Here is a 10219-nt window from a genome sequence, read left to right as displayed (position 1 = left end):
AGTAGTTAATGAGGAACTAATGAGGAACTATTAATGATCAGTTCTTCATTAACTCATGATATAATTTCATAGAAAGTTAATCACAACTTGATGATTAGCGAACTAGTTACTTCATCAGTACAGAATCATTACTCAATAAAATGTCCAGTAGTTAACCTTTATGACCTAAAGTGACACATAATGAGTGGTTTTTCATTTCTTCATCTTCATCTTTACATTAGTAGTTCCTTAAAAAATCACAGACAGCAGGATTCTTTAGAAGATTTTATTCATTAATTTCAGACCACATACACATCAATATGACCATCCATTTTGCCTTTGAAATAAATATGATAGTTTGTCACATGTTTGGTAGGCTAAATGAATGTATCATGGGGCTGTGTAGTACTGTATACTGATCACACCGTGGTTCACAGTAAAGTTGTTTGAGGTGCACAAAATTTAGAGTAGTTATTTACTATGAAACAAATTTGGAATGAATGAGGAACTCACTATTAGTTAATGGTGAGTTATTCAGTAACTCCTAATCAAATTACTGAGGAACTAACTATTACTTAATCATTAGTTACCCTTTTTGTGTACCTTAAGGTAAAGTGAGACATCAAAATGAGTAGGTAATGAGTACTGAATCATTACTTAGTCATTAGTTACCCTTTTTGTGTACCTTATAGTAAAGTGAGAAATCAAATTGAGTAGGTAATGAGTACTGAATCATTAGTTACCCTTTTTGTGTACCTTATAGTAAAGTGAGACATCAAAATGACTAGGTAATGAGTACTGAATCATTACTGAATCATTAGTTACCCTTTTTGTGTACCTTATAGTAAAGTGAGACATCAAAATGAGTAGGTAATAAGTACTGAATCATTACTGAATCATTAGTTACTATTTTTGTGTAAGGTACACAAACATTACAGTAGTTACTGATGAACTAATGAGGAACCAAAATAATCATTTGCCTCCATGTGCACCAAAATGACATAGAATGTAAAACAACAACAAAAACCTTTGTAACTTACTTGCTTAAAAAAAGTCATGTCTTTTATTTTGGAAACAAGATCTTCAATTCCGGTGGCTCACCTGTGCAGCTTTACTGTGAGGAGCAGTGAATTCATTTGACGACGATGAGAGAAGTAATGGACAGAGCAAGGAAGAGCAGAAGCTCCCATCTCAACTATATCAGAGACGTTCTATATCTCGAGGATGAGGATGTGACTGTACAGTATAAGTACATTTTAATGGTATCTCTCTCTTTTTTTTATATATATATACAAATTCGGTAAGATTGCTCCTCAAATTTACTGTAAGATAACTTTGTCCAAAGTGAATTTAGCCCTCTAAAACCGACCGTAGTTTGGTTAACCGAACGTTACATTGATGCTACGCTTGCACATGTTTTACAAAACATTAAATAACTTATGAACCGTTTATGATAGAGACGAGCTGTGAACAGCATCTGAATCGGGGGGGTTATCCGCTTTCCGAGGGTCCTTGAATGGTGCCTCTACGACAACACGTGACACTGGAAGAGAAGCTAAACCGAGCATAGCATTGATGCTGAGGTTGCACATTTTTGTCAATATTTAATAACTTATGAACCGTATATGATAGAGACGAGTTGTGAACAGCATCTGAATCACTGGATTTTTTGAATGGTGCACCTATGACAACAAGGGACGATATGCGTCATGTAACCACATGGTAAGGGAACAGAGCTAAACCGAGCTAGCATCAATGCAACACTTGAGCATACTTTCATAGAGGCACCATTGAAGGACCCTCGGAAAGCAAAGAATCCCGCGATTCAGATGCAGTTAACAGGTTATTTAATGTTTTGTACAACGTGTGCAAGTGTAGCATCAATGCTACATTCTGTTAACCGACCATAGCATCGATGCTATGCTAGGTCACTTTGGAGAAAGTTAGCATAGTAAAATTTGAGGAGTCATCTTACACATCTTCCAAAAAAAAAAAAAAAAGACAGATACCATTAAAATATCACTGTACGGTCACACCCTCATCCTCGAGATATCGTCGAAATGGGATTTTCCTTCTTTTGCTTTTCCCTGCATGGTCCATTGCTTCTCTTGTGGCATGGTCAATTGCTTCTCTTGTGCCAAGTGAATTCACTGCTCCTCACAGTAAAGATGCACAGGAAATGATGATCTCGTTTCCAAAATAAAAGACAAATGACACTTTGTAAATGACCTTTATGATAAGAACATTACTTCATTTGTTGTTTTTATGTTTATTTATTTAGTTTCTGAACATTAGTCAAGGTCAGGGCTTTATTTCTTATATATTAAGCCGACGTTATATTCAGTGCTTTTATTTTGAAAGCGTCTCGCCGAGACCTCATAAACTTCCGGTGCTACGGATTTTACCGGCAGTGTGTCTGCACTCTGCAAGGCCAGAGTGTCTTCAATGCTAAAAGTGTGCCTAACTTACATGAAACGCCCTAGCACCTGGCTAATAAGGGGCACAAGGTTTGTTTTTGTTACCTTTTCATGTTATATTTATGTCCGGCTCGAGTTTGGTCGCCGTTGATAGTCTCATGTATGTATGGAACATGTTGTGGTTAGCGGTAGCTATTAGCATTGGCCAGCTCGGCTTAGTTAGCTTAGCTTAGCTCAGCTCCATCTCACTTCAATACATTGAAGTGAGATAAAGCTAAGCTAACTCGTTGATTGTTTTATTAATGCAACAGGACTGTTTTGTCTGTTTGATGTGAGGTCTGGTAAGGTTAAAAACAGTTTATTGGATTAAAAACAAACGGTTAAAAATATTTATTTCATGGTAATACAGCACTCCATTTGGATATTGTCTTTTGATTAAATAGATAAAAAGGGAGTCAACTTACATTGAGCATGTTTTTATTTCCTTTACCCTGTTTTTAACATTTTTAACTCTTCCTTCTACCCTGTTTTTAACTCTACTTTCCCTACCTTGTTTTAACAATTGTAGCACTTTGAGATCGTGCCGATGAAAAGTGCATTACAAATTAAATTTATTATTATTATTATTATTATGATTGTTTATGTGATAAAAGCAGTTAAAAATAATTTCATTTATGTAAAAGGAAAGGTAACTGTATTTTATTTTCTTCTCATAGCTCTTACGGTGTGTCTGCAACTGAATACGGTCCATGGAATGAAGGAATGTGAACCATCAGTTTCATCATTTGTGACCATCATTTAGCTGGGGACGCTACACACTTGTTATTTTTTATTAGGCTATTATTAAAACAAGAAACCTACAAAGGTTTTTCTTTTCTTTTCTTTCTCTTTTTATTATTATTTTTTTTTACATTCTATCATATTTTCTTGTGTGTGGACATAAAAAAAATGTTATTTTGGTGTACCTGTGCAGGTAAAATCTTATTTTGGTGCCCTTGAAGACAAAAGTTATTTTGGTGCACATAGAGGCAAATGATTATTTTGGTTCTTCATTAGTTCATCAGTAACTACTGTACTGTTTGTGTACCTTACACAAAAATAGTAACTAATGACTAGGTAATGATTCAGCACTTATTACCTACTCATATTGATGTCTCACTTTACTATAAGGTGCACAAAAAGAGTAACTAATGATTCAGTAATGATTCAGTACTCATCACCTAGTCATTTTGATGTCTCACTTTACTATAAGGTACACAAAAAGGGTAACTAATGATTCAGTACTCATTACCTAGTCATTTTGATGTCTCACTTTACTATAAGGTACACAAAATAGGTAACTAATGATTCAGTACTCATTACCTAGTCCTTTTGATGTCTCACTTTACTATAAGGTACACAAAAAGGGTAACTAATGATTCAGTACTCATTACCTACTCAATTTGATTTCTCACTTTACTATAAGGTACACAAAAAGGGTAACTAATGACTAAGTAATGATTCAGTACTCATTACCTACTCATTTTGATGTCTCACTTTACCTTAAGGTACACAAAAAGGGTAACTAATGATTAAGTAATAGTTAGTTCCTCAGTAATTTGATTAGGAGTTACTGAATAACTCACCATTATCTAATAGTGAGTTCCTCATTCATTCCAAATTTGTTTCATAGTAAATAACTACTCTAAATTTTGTGCACCTCAAACAACTTTACTGTGAACCACGGTGTGATCAGTATACAGTACTACACAGCCCCATGATACATTCATTTAGCCTACCAAACATGTGACAAACTATCATATTTATTTCGAAGGCAACATGGATGGTCATATTGATGTGTATGTGGTCTGAAATTAATGAATAAAATCTTCTAAAGAATCCTGCTGTCTGTGATTTTTTAAGGAACTACTAATGTAAAGATGAAGATGAAGAAATGAAAAACCACTCATTATGTGTCACTTTAGGTCATAAGGGTTAACTACTGGACATGTTATTGAGTAATGATTCTGTACTGATGAAGTAACTAGTTCGCTAATCATCAAGTTGTGATTAACTTTCTATGAAATTTGATCATGAGTTAATGAAGAACTGATCATTAATAGTTCCTCATTAGTTCCTCATTAACTACTCCTCGGAAATTTGATCAGGGGTTCCTGAAGAACTGACCATTAACTAATAGTTAGTTAATCATTAGTTCCTCAGTAACTACTCTAATTTTGTGTATCTCAGTTCCCTAACTAACTACGCATTAGTTCCTCATTAACTACTCCTCTGAAATTTGATCAGGGGTTCCTGAAGAACTGACCATTAACTAATAGTTAATTAATCAGTAGTTCCTCAGTAACTATTGTAATTTTGTGTACCTTAGTTCCTCAGTAACTACTGTAATTTTGTGTAGCTCAATTCCTCACTAACTACTCATTAGTTCCTCATTAGTTCTTCATTAGTTACTCATTAACTACTCTAATTTTGTGTACCTTAGTGTAAAGTGTTACCTAATTTGGTTATACTACATCTTCAATATATCAAAGCACAACGTAAAGTTACAAAATGACAGCGTCGCTCTCTCCTCTGCTACCTCCCTTGGTGATATAAGACAGAGGATGTGCAGCAAAGGAATGGGAAGAGAGCTACACGCTCGCCATGCATATCCCTCAGCCTCTAACTAGGACATGGTAAAAAAAAAAAAAAAAAGAGAGCCGTACAGAGGACAGAGAGAGACAGGGGAAAGAGAGGGAGAGATAGAGAGAGTGATGGAGGGAGGGAGGGATTATATCCAGTTATAACTGATAGACCTAATATTGTTGCAATTCCTCCACCTCCATTGAAAACGGGGGGCTGCCCAGATCCACTGTTTTCACAACCTAACCAGCACTGGGGACACTGACCAGAGACAATGATGTGGTCAGAGGTCAACATTCATCAAGGAGATAAAACAGACATCTCTAAAAGAACCTTCTTGTGACATATCAGTAAGAGGTTGAACACCAGTTTACTATCAATCACACTACTAATTGTGTACTATCGTCCCCTTGGATCTGCACCCTTTACTTTGCTAAGCAATACGCAGCCTTTGTGTTGATGATTTGCAGAGTTTTATCTCCCTTTGTTCCCCTCTGCTAGATATCCCTCCTCTACTGACTACAATCCCACCCTTCATCACCTCCTCCCCTGGGTTTTCCCAATCACAAACTTTGCTGTCCAAAGAAGCTGGAAGCACCCAGATGAGCGGAAATGGTGTTTTGTGCGCCAGACTGCTTTCCTCTCACTGCTGCTGACCCACAAACACAGCCAAGTCCAGCTCGGCCCAAGTCCTGTGTAGCAAGATATCAGAGCCAGATAAACAATAACACAGACACAGAACTAGGATAAACATCTGCCTGATCACACTTTTTCGACAGCAGCATTTGCTTTAAGGAAAGCAAACAAAAAACTATAGGGTGTTAAAAACCACCAATAAAAACAAGGTTTGTCAAAAAGCATAGTGCCACAAACACACACACTCACACACAAAATAATATGTATTTGCTAATAATTTTGTCAAAGCTAGAGCATTTTAAGTCTCATAAAGACGGTCTTTCCGGAGTGTTGATTCTGATTTGAATTCCTAAAAAATCTGCTGTTTCCTCCCTTGCTCTAAAACAGGAAGTAGAACTGTGGTTGTCTTCCGCTCGTCTTGTTTATTGGAACCCGCCTTCCTGTTTTCAGATTCATCCTGATAATGGCTGAAAGTCCCCAGCTGAAAGCTCCCGGGCACACACACACACACACACACACACACACACACACACACACACACACACACACACACACATATAAACACACTCACTCCCTCTGTCCTGTCTCCCTCGTTCTCTCTTTCTCCCTCTCGCCTTCTCTCAGATGGCTGCTACATGTGTTTGGTCGCTGCTATTACGACCACCGACAACATCCAGGCCTTTGCACATGTTACAGTAACATTCCTGCTTCCCATGTGTGTGTCATGTGAGCTGCTACGTCGTATATGTATGTGTATGTACTTCTGTGTGTTTTTCTGTGAGTCTGTTACACAGCCCAAACTGATTGATTATCCTAAACTGATTGCAGTTGAAGATCAAAGTGACTGCAGGATGAACTCATATCTTGTGTGTGCGTTTCAGGGATAGTGCCATGTGCAGCCAGGCCAGGGAGGTATGCAGGTCAGTGCTGAGGGAATGTCAGGAATGTCAGTGTAATTCAAACTCTACTCTACCACTGCAGGCAACTACTACCTGGGCACATTTTATACCAAAAGTGGGCAAAAATGTTAATCTGTGTGTGTGAGAATGTGTGTGTGTGACATGGTTTGCTAGAGCACTTTAATGTATAAGAAGCCATAGTGAACACATGCTCAGAGCGACATCAGCATCTCCCTCTGTGGACATGGACATGCAACGTTACACAGCACTGCGGTAATTTAGGCTCAAACACCTGCGCTGAAAACAAAATCTGACTCAAATCCCAGCTGTTCTCACACGAGTTACACCTCCTGAATTCAGTTCCCAGGCTTTAGTAAGCCTTTCATTTGATATCACAACATATCTGCACCCCCACCCCTCCGCCCTCCCTCCCTCCCTGTCTCGCCGGCTTTTTCACGGCAGCCTGTTTTCACTCAGCGGCTTTGACAAAGACTGGTGAAATAATTACAGCTGGGCCTAAACTCGGTGAGTGTTTGTCTCCAGTAATCTCCACCAAACCCACCAGTGGGGACCGTGTCATAGGAAGAGGAGGAAGAGGTCGATTGTTCTGAAAACGAGAAGCCAATGACATCATTTCAAAGAGCTCTGTTCAGAGTGTTCAACACTCGCTGTTAAATGGGCAACAAAGTAAACCGGCTGTAATGTACGCGGCTCGCCAAACGTCAACAAGAACTTATCATGTCAGACAGATGCCCAGCTGGTTCAGAGTCTATAAATCTCTGATCCGTCTCCCTCCATTCATCACTCCCTCTCTCTTTTCCCTCTCATGCTCTCTGTCACTCATACAAAATACTGTTTGGGAGAATTTATTTTCTAAAGATAAGAGGTCAGTTTTATGTCTGTATAAACCAGATCTGAGCTGAAAAACATTTGACCTGTTTGAGCCAGGATGTCTTTTGTGACGGGGGTAGAGGACGGCAGGAAGACTGCTTGGGGTTGTGAGGAAGCGAGTGAGTAAGGGGAGGGAGGAAGAATATGAGGGAATGGAAGGGAAGGAGTAACAAACAGCGAGTCAATGTAAACGTATGAGGAAAAATGATAGGGGGAGAATGACAAATGGCAAAAGGCACAAATCAGAAAATATAGGTTATCGTACATGTGTAAATAAAAGATGCCTATTAGGTCTTTGTATGAAGCAGCTGTAGTGAAGATGCTCTCGTGAGAGGAGAGGTCATTTGAAGATGAGCCTGCTGTAATTCGCTGCGACACTTGCGTATGACTTATGGAGGAAGTGTAGCATGTAAATCACCACGATGCCACCACTACTACTACTACTACACCCTCAAGTACTTAAAGCCGCTTCGGGGAGAGGGCCAGGGAGAGGCTCCACGGGCAAGCAAGGGAAGCATGGACACATAGAGATATTTACATACAGTCAGACAGACTTCCTGGCATTGTCAGCCTGAGAGCGTTGATGTCAGATCCACTCCTTCCTGTGCAGAAGGGAGAACGCCGTGAGATGACAATGGGCCCAAAACAGGACAAAGAGGAAATGTTTAAATTTAGGCCCCTTCTTCCACCATCTCCTCTTCCACTGCTACGCGGAGCTCTGTAGCTGTTTAGTTTTAGTGAATTCCTTCAGTCCCCCCCCCTTCCCCAAATGAGCTCCCTCTCCCCATTGTGTCATTTCAATAGAAGGATTTTCACATTCAACGCAAAATCCCAAAGGAGGATCAGCTAGTGAGACCAGAGTTCAGTCAATCACTTGTTTTCACTGATGTTCTTTTAGAAATGATAAGTGCTTCCTTATAAATCCATCCAGCAAACAGGATATGAAAAAAAAAATCCTCAGCATAGGCCGCATTAATGTGCTATAATAATGGTTATGGAAAATATTTTGAATTCTTAAAAATAAGATTAAAAACCACAGGAAGCCTCCCAAGGTTAATATAATATAGGATAATATAGCTGACATAGCCTATAGCCCAGCTAAAATCACACTGGGCTTTTTTCAAAAGTATTACTTTGAATGAAAGTTACAGTGAGTGGGTAGCCTGTGTGCTCCTGGGTGTGTGTGTGCTTCAGTGTATGTGTGTGTGTGTATACTTGTGGGTGTGTGTGTGAGAGTGTGTGTTGCGCTGTCTGCGTGAGAGCTTTATCACAAATCAGAGTGTCGGCGTCTGCAGGAGCTTACAGGGCAAGAGTTCACCGGTCCTTCTCTAACTCGGGGAGTTTCTCTCAGTTTGATGAGAGCTGACGAAGTCTGGAGGCAAAAAAAACACACACTCTCATGTCATCTACTAAGGAGTCGCTGTCCGCAACATAACTTCAGCCTTACTCATGGATATAAGTTGAGCCCGTGAAGTACGCTTGGATAAGTTTAGCGCGAGTTCTGGTGGCAGAGGCGCTGGGTTTTTTTTCTTCCTCTATTGACTGGAAGGGACGACAGCAGCGATGCGCTTTTAAACGGTGGGAAGTTTTCAGGAGGTAAGTTTACTACTTCAACAGCTTTATCCGCTTGGACTTTAAGCGCTAACAGGATCGATAGTTTGTTAAAGTTCCGGGTACTACTACAACTCGCAATTTCCTATTATTGAATATCAAACGGAGCACTTTAATTCTGCTTTTTTGGTCATTAAATGTGTCTAAACTATCCTGAAACCGTCCTCTGTCCTCTACAACGCTGGTGTCCTTTTTTTTTCCTTCTTTAAAAAAATAAAAAATAAAGTAACGTTTCAGCCGCCCAGCCCAAGCTGAGGTTAGACATCTGTCATAAGTTAGAGATGGAAACTGAGTTACGTTTTGTGACACTTTATATTATGAGAGTCAAAAAACCAAGAGAGCTTGTTTATGTGTTTTTATATGCCCATATAACTCCCAAACAGGCGTTATAATAGAGCAAAAGCAGTCTGGTTAATGTTTGTAGCTGGGGTAATAGTCAAGTAGCCTACGTCACATTTTACATTTTCATGTTAATATATAATTATATATTCTTTTTGGGGCTGACTTCTCTGAGTAGTCTTTAACAGCTTATCAGTGAAAAGCATAGCCGATAAGATTAATTGTGACTTTCTGCAAAGAGGCCAGCTTAATTGAAACACATCCTCACTGAGGCACCAACAAAGATGTGTGCTGGGGGCCCCAATTACACAAGAAGATGCTTCCATACATTAAAGGGATTATGAAGTGAGGGGGTTAATAAACATGTGGTAGCTAGTGTTGCACTTGCCCAGCATCTTCTCCCTCAGAGGGAGCTTATCTGAGCTGTGATGATGTCGCAGCCGGAGCAGGCCTGAAATAACCAGACATCTCTGTAGTGAGTGTTTCCATGACAACGCAGCCTCCTGGTTTAAATTGTGGATGGGGACTGTGTCTCAAATAATTACCTTGGATAATATGGACCGAATATGGGGGGGCGGGGAGTGCTGGGTGTTTGTGACTGTTGACTCATCGTACAAAGGGCCTGTCTGCGAATCACAGAATGAGACCTCTAATGGTTTCACAGTGTTTGAGTGTTGAAGTAACACTACAGACTCATTACTCTCCAGCATGTGACCTCATTTGTTGATAAAATGTAGCTGACTGTCCACTCTGAATGTTTAATATTGTGTATTTTGTATTTATGGTGGACATCTACAAGCCTTCTGAGGAAGTTCAGACAGGAAA

This window comes from Trachurus trachurus, assembly GCF_905171665.1.
Source record: "Trachurus trachurus genome assembly, chromosome: 10".
Taxonomy (NCBI): domain Eukaryota; kingdom Metazoa; phylum Chordata; class Actinopteri; order Carangiformes; family Carangidae; genus Trachurus; species Trachurus trachurus.
This window is presented reverse-complemented; position numbering follows the sequence as displayed.